Source organism: Rosa rugosa, chromosome 5 (genome assembly GCF_958449725.1).
Source record: "Rosa rugosa chromosome 5, drRosRugo1.1, whole genome shotgun sequence".
In the NCBI taxonomy this organism is placed as follows: Eukaryota; Viridiplantae; Streptophyta; class Magnoliopsida; order Rosales; family Rosaceae; genus Rosa; species Rosa rugosa.
In genome coordinates, this window is record NC_084824.1 from 34,200,086 (window position 1) to 34,215,870 (window position 15,785).

Consider the following 15,785-nt stretch of genomic DNA (forward strand, 5'->3'; position numbering starts at 1 on the left):
GAATATCCTATGTGAGATGGTGTCTAGGAAGGGGACAACGTTCATGACGGGTTTTTGAATCCAGAAGTGCTTACAAATGGGCCTAGCTCATGCCAAAATGGATTTTTCCTCTCGTGTTCACCCTCCCCTACCTGGCCATTTCAGTAAGGTTGCCCAACGGATGTAGGAGGGACTTTGTGTCTAGACGACTATACTTGGGCCGCACGTCCACTTGATTTACCGCTTGGAATTAGATTTGATATCAATAATGTTTATAACAAAAGAAATACTTGTGCATACTCTTTACGTGTAAATTATTTTGTTGTTTCACACTTTATACTTGTAAAAATACTTTTTACGTTTTATACTCACTTGTGTACTTAACTTGTGTCTTATGTACAAAATACTTGTTAATTATACTTGTAGTTTGTAATTCATAGTTACTTGTTTATTTTTTTTTTGTATTTCTTTGTTAATATTAAGTTACTAACTTTATTTAATGTAGGTACCGTCTGGCTGCAAGACGTAAAATACAAGCGCTGCTTGGGAGGCAACCCAATTCAGAATATAATCAGATTTGCTTTCTCTTCCCCTTTTACTCCTCCATTTTCTTTTTGTTTTAGTAGTTATTTTCGTAAATTCCATCCCTATATGCTTACTTATTTCATTGCATGCTTTTAATTGATTACATTGAGGATAATGCAATATTTAAGTGTGGGGGAAGGGATTTATATTTTTGTCTTTCTTTTTGAGTCCTATAAATATTTTTGAGTCCTATATTTAAAAAAAAAAAATAATAATAATAAAAAAAAAAAAAAATAAAAAAAAAATAAAAAATAAAAAAAAATATATAAAAAAAAAATAAAAAAAAAATAAAAAAATAAAATAAAATGCATTCATTCAGTCTTATTAAATTCAGCTTTTTACAAAAAAAAAAATAATAATAATAAAAAAAAAATAAATAAAAAATAATAATAATAATAATAAAAATAATACACTGTACTATGCCAAATCAGCAGCTCCGGAGGAGTTGAGACTGAGCTCAAGGGAAATGCGAGAGCCACCGCCATAACCGCTACCTCCCTCGGAAGTAGTCTTCATGTTGCCAAAGATGTCCTCACCAGGCATGGGGAACAATGGAAGGGTTTCAATCTCCTGGTGATCTCCTCCTCGTTGTTGCAGGGATGTTTGTCCTCCTGTTGTGCCAAAAGAGTTGTACTGGTATTAGTGTTGAAGTGTGAGGAAGAATATGAAACAAAATTTAAATCAAGAAATCCTTCATTACCAGTAGAATCGGTGGAACCAAAGTTGAGATTAATGGATGATGCACTCAAAGCAAGCGCATAATTTAACCCTGAAATGTCATTAGTAGCATAGAATAAATAGGGATCGTTCTATTCCGGGGATTGAGGGTACACCTGTCATTGTCAAACAATTAAACAATTAAAATTAAAACAAAGTATAATATTTACACATATGCACATTATTTACGAATTAAAAGGGGGTTTTTGATTTTGGTTTTTCTGAAAATTAAACTAAGTTAACAAAATAATTAAAATGCTAAAACATAAAAATACAAATGGAATGTAAGAACAAAGATCAAATCGAAACCCATGATTAAAGTTGATTCAAGTTCATCATTGTTCATCATAGTCATGCAAGCGGAATTGATCATGTGAAACGTTCAAAGCAAACAATTTCCCATATTTTACTTTCAACGCTAATTAATCTAAGTGAAAGCACATAGACTAATCCTATCCAACATGCATTCAAGCCCTAGAAAGCTAGTCAATCATACATGTCTAACGCATTAAGCATCTAGAAAGGCTATCAATTCAAATGTGCAACTTAGTATGAAAAAGTCCACCTAATTGCAATCTTCTTTGATTAAATTCGGTTTTTGTACAAAACCTTTACTACTTATTGATTCAAGAACACAAAACCAAAAAGTTGATTCATGTTCTTAAATTCGTAGCACCAATTATATAAAAACCCTAGGTGTTTGCAACCACATAAGATTAAAATACAAAAGTTATCTATCATGCAAATTTAATCAAACACTCACACATAAGCAACCATAATTCGCAAAGTATGAATCTGAAAATTAACTATTAATCATAAAATTTCAGAAAACAATACTTGTTCAAACATATGTGTCAACTAAGGCATAACCAACGAAAATACAAACAAAGTTACAAGGAAGAATCGAATTACACCAAGAGATGGAGATGGTGATGAACGAAAAGGTGATGTGATCTCTTGAATTTCGAAAGCAATCTTCAAGGTGGAGGATGGATGGTGTTCACGGCTTGTCTTCTTCTTCCTTGGCCTTGCTTGCACTTCGTGGTTGCCTTAGAGGATGGAGAAGAGCACGGCTAGGCTAGAGAGCTTTTCTGAATTTTTTCTAAAGTTGTAAAACACAAAGGAAGGGACCCCTTGACGTTGAGAGAAGAGAGGAATATATAGGGGACGGCTTCTTGGTCTCCAAGGCCGTGTAAAACCCTAGAGAAACTCACGGCAATTGCTTGCACTTCCACATAATTTCCTCCAATGACTTCTTGCCACATAAGCCCTATGAGGTGTCTCAACCAATCACATAATTTCCTAGAATATTTCCCTTGATTTTCTTGCCGAAATTCTTGAGATAATTTCTGATTTTCTGTCTTTAAATTCGGCCAAAACTCTTTAGGGAATGTCTTTGCCGTCCAAAACCCTAGGAATTTCACGTTCTCCCTTGTTTATCTCTTCCTAATTCACGGCAAAACATCTTTAGGGCTAGGGTTTGCGTCACAAACCCTAGTTCCATGGGCTTTGGTGGGCTTTTATCCAATTAGCCAAAAATCCAACAAGTCTTGAGAGTTTTTGGGCCTCCATGCGTCACTTCTATGCCATGTCATCTTCCAACGTCACAACACTTTATTTTCTTCATTTCTTTTCATAGTTGCGTTGGAAACTTCATTGGTAAGCTCTCCTCCATTTCGCAGGGTTTCCTGGTTGCACTAGGAAAGCTTGTTTCTTCATTTCTGCTAAAATGTGTGGACCGTTTTCTCTCAAATTTGTTTGTCTTGATGTTCGCAGGCTCCTCTTTCCATTTGTGAGTTCATTTCCACTTTCTAGCTCGGAGGTCCTGAAAATAGAAACTAGTATGAGAAATAGAAACTTTCCTAATTTGAAAAATAGCAACTTACCAAAAATGAAAAATAGAAAGTTACTAAAAATGAAAAAATAGAAACTTGCCAGAAATGAGAAATGAAAACTATAAGAATAGAAACTTTCTAAAAATGGAAAATAGAAACTAAGAAAAATGGAAACTTTCTACAAATAGGAACTTTCCCAATCAAAGAATGGAAACTTTCCTAAACAGAGTTTTACTAAGGAAATGGCGCAAGAAATGTAAGGAAATGCAGTTAAAACGTCGCATTAAAATGCTCCTATCAATGGATCTACCATCATCAGTAGAACTAGTGGACCCAAAATTGATGTCAATGGATCCACCAACTGGCCCAAAATTGATGTCGATGGATCCACCAGCACCAGTAGAACCAGTGGACCCAAAATTGAGATCAATGGATCCACCAGTACCAGGAGAACTAGTTCCCATGGGCACTTGAGCAGCCTGATTGCACCTCTTCTGATAGGAGCATTTTAATGCTACGTTTTAACTGCTATTTCCCTACATTTCCTGCGTTATTTCCTTAATAAAACTCTGTTTAGGAAAGTTTCCATTCTTTGATTGGGAAAGTTCCTAATTGTAGAAAGTTTCCGTTTTGTAGTTTCTATTTTCCATTTTTAGAAAGTTTCCATTTTAGTTTAGGAAAGTTTCCATTTCTTATTTTAGAAAGCTTCTATTTTCAGGTCTTTGGAATAAATAAGCTGAATTGAGTTCATAAATGGAAAGAGAAGCTTCATGAAGATGACATGGCAAGGAAATGACGTGGAAAATCAGAAAATATAATGCCAAGAGGAAATCAAGGAAGAGTTTTTAAAAAGGAAAATATATTTTCCTTGGGGATTAAATTTGCCGTGTAATACTTAAGGAAAAACAAGGTGACAACATGGGAATTAAAGATGATTGATTGAGGATTTCAAGGAGAGATTTTCTTGGGAGACTTTTATGGGAAGGAAATATTGTTGGAGGAATAATTTGGTGTGATTGCCAACGTGAAAATCAGAAATAATCAAGGAGATGACGCCAAGAGAGATTCAAGGGAGAAATAAAAGGAAAGAGAAAAAGGTGGAGACCAAGAAAAGCTGAAAACGTGTCTAGGTGCATCCCTAAATTCCCTAAAGGAATATTAGCCGAAATTCATGAAGAAAATCAGAATAATTCCAAGGAAATTCGGCAATTAAATATTAGGGAGGTATTTTAGAGAATTTTGATTGGTTGGAACACATCACACGGATTACTTGGCATTCTATGATTGGTTGGACTACATCACAAAGCTTACTTGGCGAATTCTCATTGGTGGAAGCTATGTGGAAATTTCTGATTGCTTTGTGAACCCTAGCCGTGCTCCTATATATACCCACCTCTTTGACGTTGAAAAGGGTCCATATCCCTTAGAAAAATTCAGAAAAATTATATTGTTGCCGTGAGCTTCTCCCATTTTCTCTCCATCCTCTAAAGCAAGCCACGGAGTTCAAGCAAGGCCGAAGGGAGAAGAAGGAGCCGTGACTATTCCTCCACCATCCACCATTGAAGACTTGCTTTCAAGCTTCAAGGATCACAACGAAAATCATTCATCCTCATCTTCCATCCACGGTGTAATTCGACCTCTACTTTGTAACCTTTGTTTGAATTTCGTTGGTTTGTTTTAGTTGACATATATGTTTGAATGAATATTAATTTCTGGAATTTTATATGATTGAATGAAATTTTCAGATTCATATTATTGTTCTTCGAGAGTTGCTTATGTGGGTTTGTTTAATTAAATTTGCGTTATAGATAACTTTTGTATTTTAATCTTATGTGGTTGCAAACACTTAGGGTTTCGATATAATTGGTGCTAGGTTTAAGAACATGAAATCGACTTTTCGTTTTGTGTAAACTTGAATCAAAGTAGTAAAGGTTTTGTACAAAGATCGAATTTAATTAAAGAGAATTGCAATTAGGTGGACTTTTCCATACTAAGTTGTACACTTGAGTGGATAGCCTTTCTCTATGTGTAATGCGTTAAACATGACATGATTGACTAGCTTTCTAGGGTTTGATTGCATGTTTGATAGGATTAATCTAGGTGCTTTCGCTTAGGTTAATTAGCATTGAAAAGTAAAAAATGGGAATTCATTTGCTTTCGAATGTTTCACATGATCAACTCCTTTCTCATGACTTAGATAAACAATATTAGGGTTTGAATCAATTTTAATCATAAGTTTCGGTTTTGATCTTTGTTCTCTCATTCCATTTATGTTTTTATGTTTTTGTGTTTTATTTGTTTTCTTTACTTAGTTTATTTTTCGAAAATCAAAATCAAAAAATCCCTCCTAAATTCGTAAATAATGTTTATACTTGTGAATATCTTTGTGAATATTATACTTTGTTTTAATTTTAATTGTTTAATTGTTTGACAATGACAGGTGTACCCTCAATCCCCGGAATAGAACGATCCCTATTTGCTTATACTACTAATGATATTTTTAGGGTTAAATTATGCGCTTGCTTTTAGCGTGTCATCTTCATCTGCTTCTCTCGAGCCCTGACATTCTGGAACCAAAAATAAATGTTCTTGCCCTCAACATGTCCATACTGGTTCAGCTGGAGACAGATCTCGTGAATGTGCTCTGTAGTTGGGCACTTAACTCCCTTGTCGTAGTAAAGATCCTTGAGGATCCTTATTTGATCTGGAGTAGGAACCCACCTGGCACGGCTTCGCCAGAAATCTGTGTTGGCACTACTCCCGGCTGCTTGGTTGTTTCCTCCATCCTCGATTTGTTGCGGGGTTTGTAGCTCCATCAGTTGCAGAGTTCGTGGTTCCATGGTGATGGGTTGAGGGGATGTGAAGATCGAAGAGTAAAGTTGTCAAGTGTTTGAAGGAGTTGTTGTTAAAGGGATTAAGGATGATGATGGTGTGTTGGAGATCTGAAAGTTCAGAGGAAAGATGGGATTGAATCAACTAGATGGGAGAGAAGATCAGAAGAGAAGGATTGAATCGAAGAAGAAATATTTTGAGTTTTGAAAGAAGAGGAAAGCTGAAGAGTTGGGAGAGAGGGGCTGGAACTCAGGAGAGATTTTCGTTCCTTTGGAGTGAACAGTTGCGCCCTCAGAATGCACCTATTTATAGAGCGAGGTGAGCAGATCTCCACCGTTGGATGGACGATTCCTGTGATTCATTCTACGCGTTGGATTAAAGTCGCCCTGAAACCCGGAAAAGTTGTTGGCGCGTGGAGAGCGTGTAAGGGGACCGAGGGAATCTCGAGGCGCTGTGGCAGACAGCTGTAGCCGAAAGCAGATTTGACTGCCGTAAATCACGGAAGGGATAAGCCGTGACACAAGTGGGCCGTACTTGGGCCTGTCTCGGATCAAGGCATCACTGTAGCTGTGGGTGGAGGCCTGATGGGCCGAGTTTCAGAAACAGTTTTGGACATGATGGGCCGAGTTTCAGAAACAGTTTTGGACATGATGGGCCGAGTTTCTGAAACAGTTTTGGATACGTTGGGCTGGGTTTCTGCAACAGTCTTGGATGTTTTGTGCCGAATTGTTGAAACAGTTGAAACAGTTGGTTTAAATAAAAGGATTGGTATGGATAATAACGTGAGCAGCAGTGCTCGAGTGGTTGAGTGTAAAGTTCGTGTACAAGAGGTCTGAGGTTCGAACCTCGCCTCTCGTTTATTTTTATTATGTTCGTTTATGACATAATAAGTATAAAATTTGTACACATTATATGTCACGCCCCGAATTTTGAATAATAAATTCAAATCCGAAACATGAATAATTACAATTACAAAATCCAAATCTCGAAACTTCGAGTTCATTATTACAATTCACTCTCACAAGCAATATTGTAAAGCTCAAATGAGCATAACACACCTCACAACGTACAATTGCTGTAAAACTCTAACAGTTGCTCTAACCGCACGATCACCGTCCTGGTTCTCCTGTCCTGTAGGATTACCCGCTACACAATTTGAATAGTGTACCGGGAGTTGCAACAACACAAAACCCGGTAAGCTTTTGACAGCTAGTATGAGTAAACAAGAAAGAACTGTTGATTTATTAAATTACAAGACCACCACAAACCCACGTTACTTTCTCACTCTCATATATATATATATAGACACTTATGAGTTACTCTCAATTTCCCCCATAAGGTCACTCAATATTTGGCAGACAGACTAGAGCTCTAACTGATCGTTTCCACCTACCCGGCGCGAGAGCGTGGTTCACGATTTAATACTATTCAGTTCCACCTACCCGGCGCGAGAGCGTGGTTCGCTGATAGTATGCCATGGTCACCCCGTGACCTATTGATCTCCACAGATCACAACAATTTATTGTTCCTCAACAATAAAACTCAACATCTCTCTCAATATATTGTTTCACAACAATAAACTCAATACCCCTCACAATATATTGTTTCTCAACAATAAACTCAATACCCCTCACAATATATTGTTTCACAACAATAAACTCAATACCCCTCACAATATATTGTTTCTCAACAATAAACTCAATACCCCTCACAATATATTGTTTCTCAACAATAAACTCAACACAACTCCAACAATACATATTATTTCACGTAATAATATATATACAGACATTCACACAGGAATGTCTAATACACCAACAATAGTTCATATGATTGCAAAATAAAGCAATTAAATATATTGGGTTCGTAATATGAACCACGTGAGGTTTACTCACCTCCAATTCCAGCTGCGTCTTCTAAAAGCCACATATCCATCTGAATCGTCCACCAACTCGATTCGTCAATCACCTAATCAGATACTATCTTGACTTAGTAAATTACTCATAAAGCACACATATACTGAAATCCAACGGTCGGATTCTAATTATATGATGATCCGACGGTCGAATCTTAATTTAATGATGATCCAACGGTCAGATCCTCACGGATCGCCCTTAGGATCATCCTCCAAAATTATAATGAAGATCCAACGGTCAGATCTTCTCGAATCATCCTTACAAACATCTCCACAAAATTATATGAAAATCTGACGGTCGGATTCTCACGAATCGCCTTCCGAATCACCATTTCTCAATTATACGAAGATCCAACGGTCGGATCTTCGCCCATGACCACACAAAGCCACTGGGACAGTCATAAGATCATCATATCAAAACTACAAGTCCATCTGACGGTCCTAACTTCACATATCACAAATCTAACGATCGAAATCGATCGAAACTTAAAAATTCATAACTTCATCATACGATATCCAAAAATTGCGCATAATATATCAAAATGATCGTATTGAAATATAGAATCTGAAAATGTACAGAAACCATATTTTTGATCCCCGGAGGTGGCCGGAAAGGGCCGCCGGAGTTAGTGGCAGAGCCGCCGCCGACCACCGCCAATGGTGTCGGGGCCGGGCTGCCCTTCTTCATCTCAACAAGCTTAACAATTTTCATAACTAGCATGAAGTCTGAAAATGACCGGAAGTAGTTGAAAATTACCTAGAACAGTTGGAGTGGCCGGAATTTTTCCAGAAACCGGCGAAGAAATGCAGAAACCGATATGCTATGATTTCGACGTGAAAACTTCATCCTCCGGCCTCGATCCCTTCTGGAGAGTTGTTAAGAACATCAAGGCGAACTCACTGGTTCAAGAATCAATCAAAACGATGCACTACAGCTCGAGATATCACGATCGAAAGGTTTGATTCTCGATCAAGAACAGTCGAGCTCCGACGAACGTGAAAACCTTCACTCCAGGTGCGATCCTTCTCCGAGCATGATCACTAGGTTGAGGTGAGTTCAAGGAGCTAATGATTGTGAGTTTTGGTGGCCGGAGCTAGGAGAAAACCGGCGTTGACCAAAATCGAGCTTAAATCGAAACCGGTCCGCCGCCGCCGCTAGGGGCCGTGCCGCCGTGCAAGGTTGCCACAGATGGCTTCGGAGGAGTGAGGCGAAGCTGATGGACGTGGTTGCTCGTCCAGAGGTGGCCGGAATTGGAAGATAGACGCCGGCGAAGGATTGCCCAGTTTCCGTCGGTTTCGGACGCGTGAGGAAGAGAGAGAATGTTCAGTTTCCAATTTTGGAAACTTAATGTATTTTTGGAAAAATTAACAAAAAAGGAAGCTTTTATATTAAACTGGAAACGTTTTCAAAAAAACATAACTAATTCATACGAGCTCCGATTTTTGCGTTCCATATATGCACGCGATCGTGTCGACGAGCTCTACAACTTTCATGAAGGAAGTTTTCCCAAATTCCATACGTATAAAAAGTCGATTTTCGCGTGCCCCTAAATAACGTACGTTTTCGAAAATTAATCGTTCGAACTAATTCCACAACTTCTCAGAGCCTCGTACTCGCTCCCACTATTGTGAAATCATTTCTAAAAATCCACGGAAATTAATTTGGATTTTTCGGGGTATTACATTATATTAAGCACAGCTTGTGCTCCAGTGGTTGGGGACAAAGGTTTCGTGCAGCAGGTTAAGGTTTCGAACCTTGCCTCCCCCGCTTTTTTTATTTATTTATTTATTTATTTATTTATTTATTTATGTCACTCCATCAGAACCCTCCTCCGAAGGCTGAAACCAGCAAGAAGGCTGCCACTCGCCCGCATACCGCTCCTCCAAAGGAGTAAATGGAGGTACAAGTCTAGGCTGAAAGACTTTAAACATTAAGCGCTGCATGGGAGGCAACCCATTTCAACCGTAGCTGTGGAGGAGCCATCAACGCAGATTTGCTCTCTTAAACTCTATCTCCTCTATTACTATTTTCTGATTGTATCTTTGTTATTTGCGTTTTTAGTTTTTGTTTTTAGGTTTTCTTGAGTTAATCATTCCATTCACATGATAATTGTTCATTGCATGCTCTAACTTGTTTAACATTGAGGACAATGTATGATTTAAGTGTGGGGGGAAGGATTAATGCTTGTAGTTAGTTTTTGTCATAAAAAGAAAACAAAATAAAAAAATCAGAAAATTAAAAAAATTAAATTAAAAAAAAAAAAAAAAAAATCGTTAACTTTGTTTTAGGTTTTATATTCATGTTTTGGTTTTTGTTTATCTTTGTTCTTTAGTTTGTTTGTTTTGTTTGTTTGTTGTTAGAGTCAAAATGAATTTTGGGTAAATATCTTCTTCATCGTAGGCGCATCCAAATGGGATGTGATGTCTAAAGGTCTAGTTTGGATATGAGAAGTGCTGACAAAGGGTCTCGTCCCCTGTCAATCAAGTGAGCTGAGCTCCGCCAAAATCGTTCCTCTCTTCACCTGGTCATGTTCCAAAGGAGTTACCGAAAGGAGAAGAGAAATATCCCTAAGTCCAAAACGTTTTTTTTTCTTGTATGTTGCATCACTTTATGTGTTGTTCTTGTTTTTGTTTTGTTTTGAGTCTTAGGATGCCTTTCAACTGTCTGGGATGATTCTATATCTCTGAAATCATGACTAAAAGAGGATCACAACATTGAGATGATTTTAACATGGTATTCTTTGGTTAATTGAGATATATGAAAAATGTATGCACTTGTAGTGGATATGGATTGCATGACCTTGGTACAGAATATGAGCATGTTAAGATGAGTTGTGATTCATAAAATCCATGTGAGATAATTGAACCATGTCCCTTTTTCTTGGAGTGAAATGAAAAATATATTCTTAATTTCTTGGCGATGTTTTGATGATCTCATTATTCTTTCATCTTGATTGACTGCTTGCCATAGATTAAGTTTAATGGACTAGAGAATGCTAGAATTCGCTCTTGTGCTTGTTGAGACGTGATATCAATACATGGCCCTGATTCTGGAAGGGATAGAGGTTCTCTAGGAATTACCACCATTGCCAAATAAACTTGTGTCCCCATTTGTGCCCGTCGTGGGACCCCCCTAGATAAGCCCCTTTGAGCCTACATTAAGCCTTTTCGTTCATCACCCTTAAAATCCTTAACCATGAACCTTAGTATAGTGATAATCCTACCCTTTGTTCTAAAAACTTAGTGGAGCTATCTTTTGAGACATACTACATGGGTTTGGTGCTAAGGATGAAGATTGAGAAGAGGTGAAAGTTCAAGTGTGGGGATAGACTTGTCCATAAAGAAAAAGATATGTTGAAGCCGTGAAAAAATGAAAAGAAAAGAGAAAAATTGTGTACGGCTAAAAAGAAAAAGAAAGAAAAAAAATATATATGTTTATGGACTTTCATCCCCCATACTTAGTGATTTTGGAGTTTGCTTTGAATTGAAGGCCCACTACAGAAAAATTTTACCTTTGTCCATTTCACTAGAGTTCAAAGGAAGTTTAGAAGGAAGGTTGGGCCCAACATGAAGACATTAGCCCTTTTATTTTACCTCTATGGGTGTGGCGTTTTGAGTTGGTGGATTTCTAGAAGTCTCTCTACATCTGCATGAACTCTGCTAGGTTTTTAGGATACTTTGACATTCCATACCTTTCATTTCTGAAAACTTTGAGCCTTAGCCCCATTACAACCCTTTGAGAAGACCTTCTTGATCCTTAAGATGGGACAACCTTTGATGTGGAGATGAGTTACAAGAGTTGAACCTATGGCTTGGGTCTATTCGTGCAAGTAGTTGATATCCTTCATGAGATCTTTTGAAAAAAAAATTATATTCACAAAGTGCTTTTCGTTTCTTATATATGTGAGCTATTTGACTGCCTTAAAATATGTTCTCTCACATATAAATGAGTGATTATAAGCTTTTAAGCATTGCCTTGATCTGAGAGAAGAAAGAGTGGATATACCTTGTGAGGATATGAATCATACTTGTCTGAAGCATGCTAAGCTAAACCCCATCACCATTGTTACAACCAAGTCCTACTTGTGTATGTGTGGATCATATGTTTTAATTAACTCTCGAATGCTTAACATTGATTCTTGGTTGAGTGCTAATCTTGGTGTTGTGAAAGTAAGAGATTTCTGAGACAATATGTTAAAGGGCAATAGAGGTCTTTGTGATGTCAACATCTTGGTCTTTGTCTTTGAATTTACTCTTTTATGTGTGACATTTTTTTCTTTCTGTTTTGCTTTGTGTTTTACGTTTTTGGTTTCTTTGAGTCTTTGTGTTTTTGTTTCCATACTTAGTCATTTTTTTTCGTTGGTTTCTTTGTTTTGTGTCATAGTCTTTTTGGTTTGTTAGTTTTTGATTTTGCTAAGGGACTAGCAAAAGCTAAGTGTGGGGGAATTTGATAGGAGCATTTTAAAGTGGTATTTTAATAGTTAATTCCTCACATTTTGCTTAGTTAATTCCTTAACGAATCGATTTTTAACTCAATTTCTATTTTCTTAGGTACATTGGAGTAAATGATGGTGAAATGAGCATTAGGTCCACACTTACCTATAAATGGTGGAGAAAAATGGAAATGTACTAAAATGTCAATTTTACACATTTTCCTACTCCGGCTAGGAGAAACCAAGCCAAGCAAGGAAGAAGGAGCGGCCGCCGGACCAAATGAACTTCAAATGAGCTGAAACTTTCCAGATCCATTATACACATCCTAAGGATCATTTCTTATGAAGAGTGCCAGAGCTATAATTGAGTGGAAGGCCTTCAAACAGTCAGCCCAATTTCCTGCAGAAGCAAAACTGGAAAACTGGACCTGTAAGAGGTCCAGCAGCATTTCCAGCCCAAAGGCATGGAAATAAATTCTGAAATTTTACCAAAATGATCTACACTCATGGTAGATCATTTCACATGAAGAAGTCACGAGCCAAAACTGAATTCCTGTTGGAGAAATAATTGAAGGAATAAAAGGGCAGAAACTGACCTAAAACAGCTCAACACCACATGTTCAAGTTTCCTACCCACATGAAGAAAGCTAGATGCTTTTCTCTTTTTCCTTGGATATATTTTTCTGCTCCAATAGATCATCATCACTTCCATACTTCTGCACCTTCATGCCTTGCTTTCATTTCATCATTACTCCATCTTTTCCATATTTTACAAACCACTTTCATTATTTTTCTTCCATTTATCATTTCACTCTTCTTTTTCTTCCCTATATAAACACCTTCTCCTCTCACTCTAAGGACATTCCTTCATCCATTTCATCTTCTTTGTCTCTCCATTTCCATTCCATTTTTCTCTCCATTCTCTAGTTGCAAAATTCTGCGTTTTCAAGTAAGAAGAAGAAGAAGAAGAAGGAGCCGGGAATATCATATCCTCCATCGTCCACCTTGAAGGCTTGCTTCCAAGATTCAAGATTTCAACGTTTCAAGCACTCCATCTCCATCTCCAACTCACGGTGTAATTCATTCTTTTTCCTTATTTAATTTCGTAGGAATTTGTTTCTAGTTAACAATAACATTAAGGGCAAAGTTTAAGCCCAATTTCTATGTTTGAATAAAAATTGTGATTTCTTTATGTTGATTTTTATGTTGCTTATGTGAGATTGCTTAATTGATTTTGGATTATGGAAAACTTTTATATGTACGTGTTCTTTGATGGCCAACTTAGGATATATGCATGTAATTGGTGCTAGATTTAAGTAGTAAAGGCTTTGGACAAAAGTCGAAATCAATTAAGGAGGATTGCAAATAGATGGACTTTTTCATACTAGGTTGTGCACTTTGGTTGACATCCTTTCTTTGTTCTTCATGCATTGAATGTGTTCTTGATTAGCTAGTTTTCTAGACTATGATTGCATGTTCAATAGGTTTAATTTAGGTGCTTTCACTTAGATTAAATATTCAAGGAAAGTAAAATACGGGAAATCATTTGCTTTGAATGTTTCACATGGTCAACTTATTTCTCATGACATAGATAATCAACTATAGGAATTGTAATTGGATTTCATTCATATGATTGTAGTTTTGATCTTTGTTTCTTGTGTTCCACCCTTGTATATGTGTTTTTACACTTTCTTTATTTCATTTAATTTTAATTCCAATTCTATAATCTCAAAACCCCCCTTTTTATATTAACTTGTATATATTTTTATTCTTTATTTTATTTTTGTACATAATACTTTTTACTTTATTATTTTAATTCTTTATTTGTTTTTTTTGACAATGACAGGTGTACCCTCAATCCCCGGAATAGAACGATCCCTATTTGCTTATACTACTAACGATGTTTTCAGGGTTAAATTATGCGCTTGCTTTGAGCGTATCACTAGGTTGTGCACTTAAGTTGATAACCTCTCTCTATGCTTCTTGCGTTGAACATGTTTTGATTAGCTAGCTTTCTAGACTATGATTGCATGTTTAATAGGATTGATCTAGGTGCTTTCACTTAGGTTAACTAGTAAAGGAAAGTAAAATATGAGAAATCATTTGCGTCGAATCTTTCACATGATCAACTTCTTTCTCATGACTTAGATGATCAATTATAGGATTTGAATTGAGTTTAATCATATGGAATTGGTTATGATCTTTGTTTCTTATGTTTCCTTCTTGTATATGTGTTTTTATATTTTCTTTCTTTTATTCCCCGGCTAGAACGATCCTTACTTATTCTATACTAACGATGACATTTTTCAGGGTTAAATTGCGCTCTTACTTTTAGCGTTATCACTAAAGGGTACAGATGGGGTGTGATGCCCCGGAAATTCGTAATTATTTTCCGAGGAATTTCCGGAATTTATTTTATGTTTATTGGACGGTTTCGTGGCTCGTGGATGGAGCGGAAGTGTTTCGAACGAATTTCTATTCAGAAAATGGGACTTTAGGGGTGGCGTAAAGGTTGACTTTTTATTCGTTGGGATTCTCCGGAAACTTCCTTCACGAAAGTTGTAGAACGCGTCGATACGAGTTCGTGGACATGCGGAACGCGTAAATCGGAGTTCGTATGAGGAAGTTATGGCTATTGGAAAAAGTTTCCATTTTAGTATATAAAGGGAAAATCAGATTTTTTATTCATTTTCCTCATTTCCTTTTCCGGAAACCATCTTCTCTCTCTCTTCTCTCTCGTCCGCGTCTTCAGAGTCGAAGATTTTTGACTGACCCGACCCGGACCCGGCATTCCGACCCGGTCGGAACTCACAGCTCCGGCGACCTCTTCAGGTGAAACCAGCCCAGAACGACTCGCCTCCTTGCTCCGGTCGTCTCTGTGGTGGTCTCTTACGGCGATTCTCCTTCTCGGTGGCAGTTCAAGGCGGCACAGGTTGAAGAAATCGGACCCGACCGGAAATCCCTATTCCGACGTCGGCAAGGCTTCGAGTTTTCTTGGTTGAGCTCAGAGCAGCCTCGCCGATCGATCCTTGGTGTTTGTTTGGATCGATTCACGTGAAACTTCGATCAACTCAGTTGGGATTATTGTTCACGGCTTGTGAGGTAGTTTTCGATCCCTTAAGCTTGTTTTCTGACTTCGAGCCAGTTATGAGAATTCACAAGCATGCTTAGATGAAGCTTTTTGATATTGGGAGTTTTGTGAAATAAGGAGTTTTTGGCCGGCGACGGTGCACCACCGTCTGTGGTGGCGTTCCAGCGGCGTTCCGGCCACTTAGGGAACTGTTTTTGGTATTACATATGTTCTACTCGTTGATACGAGCGTTTCGATATATAATATGCAAATTTTGGAGTTCGTATGGAATTGTTATGATTTTTGCAGTTTCATACCGATCAATTTATTCGATCCGTGAGGATTCGAGCGTCCGATCGACTTGTGGTTTGGTCACATCGATCGTGGACGAATTCCGGGGACTTTGGGAGGTCTCGGAT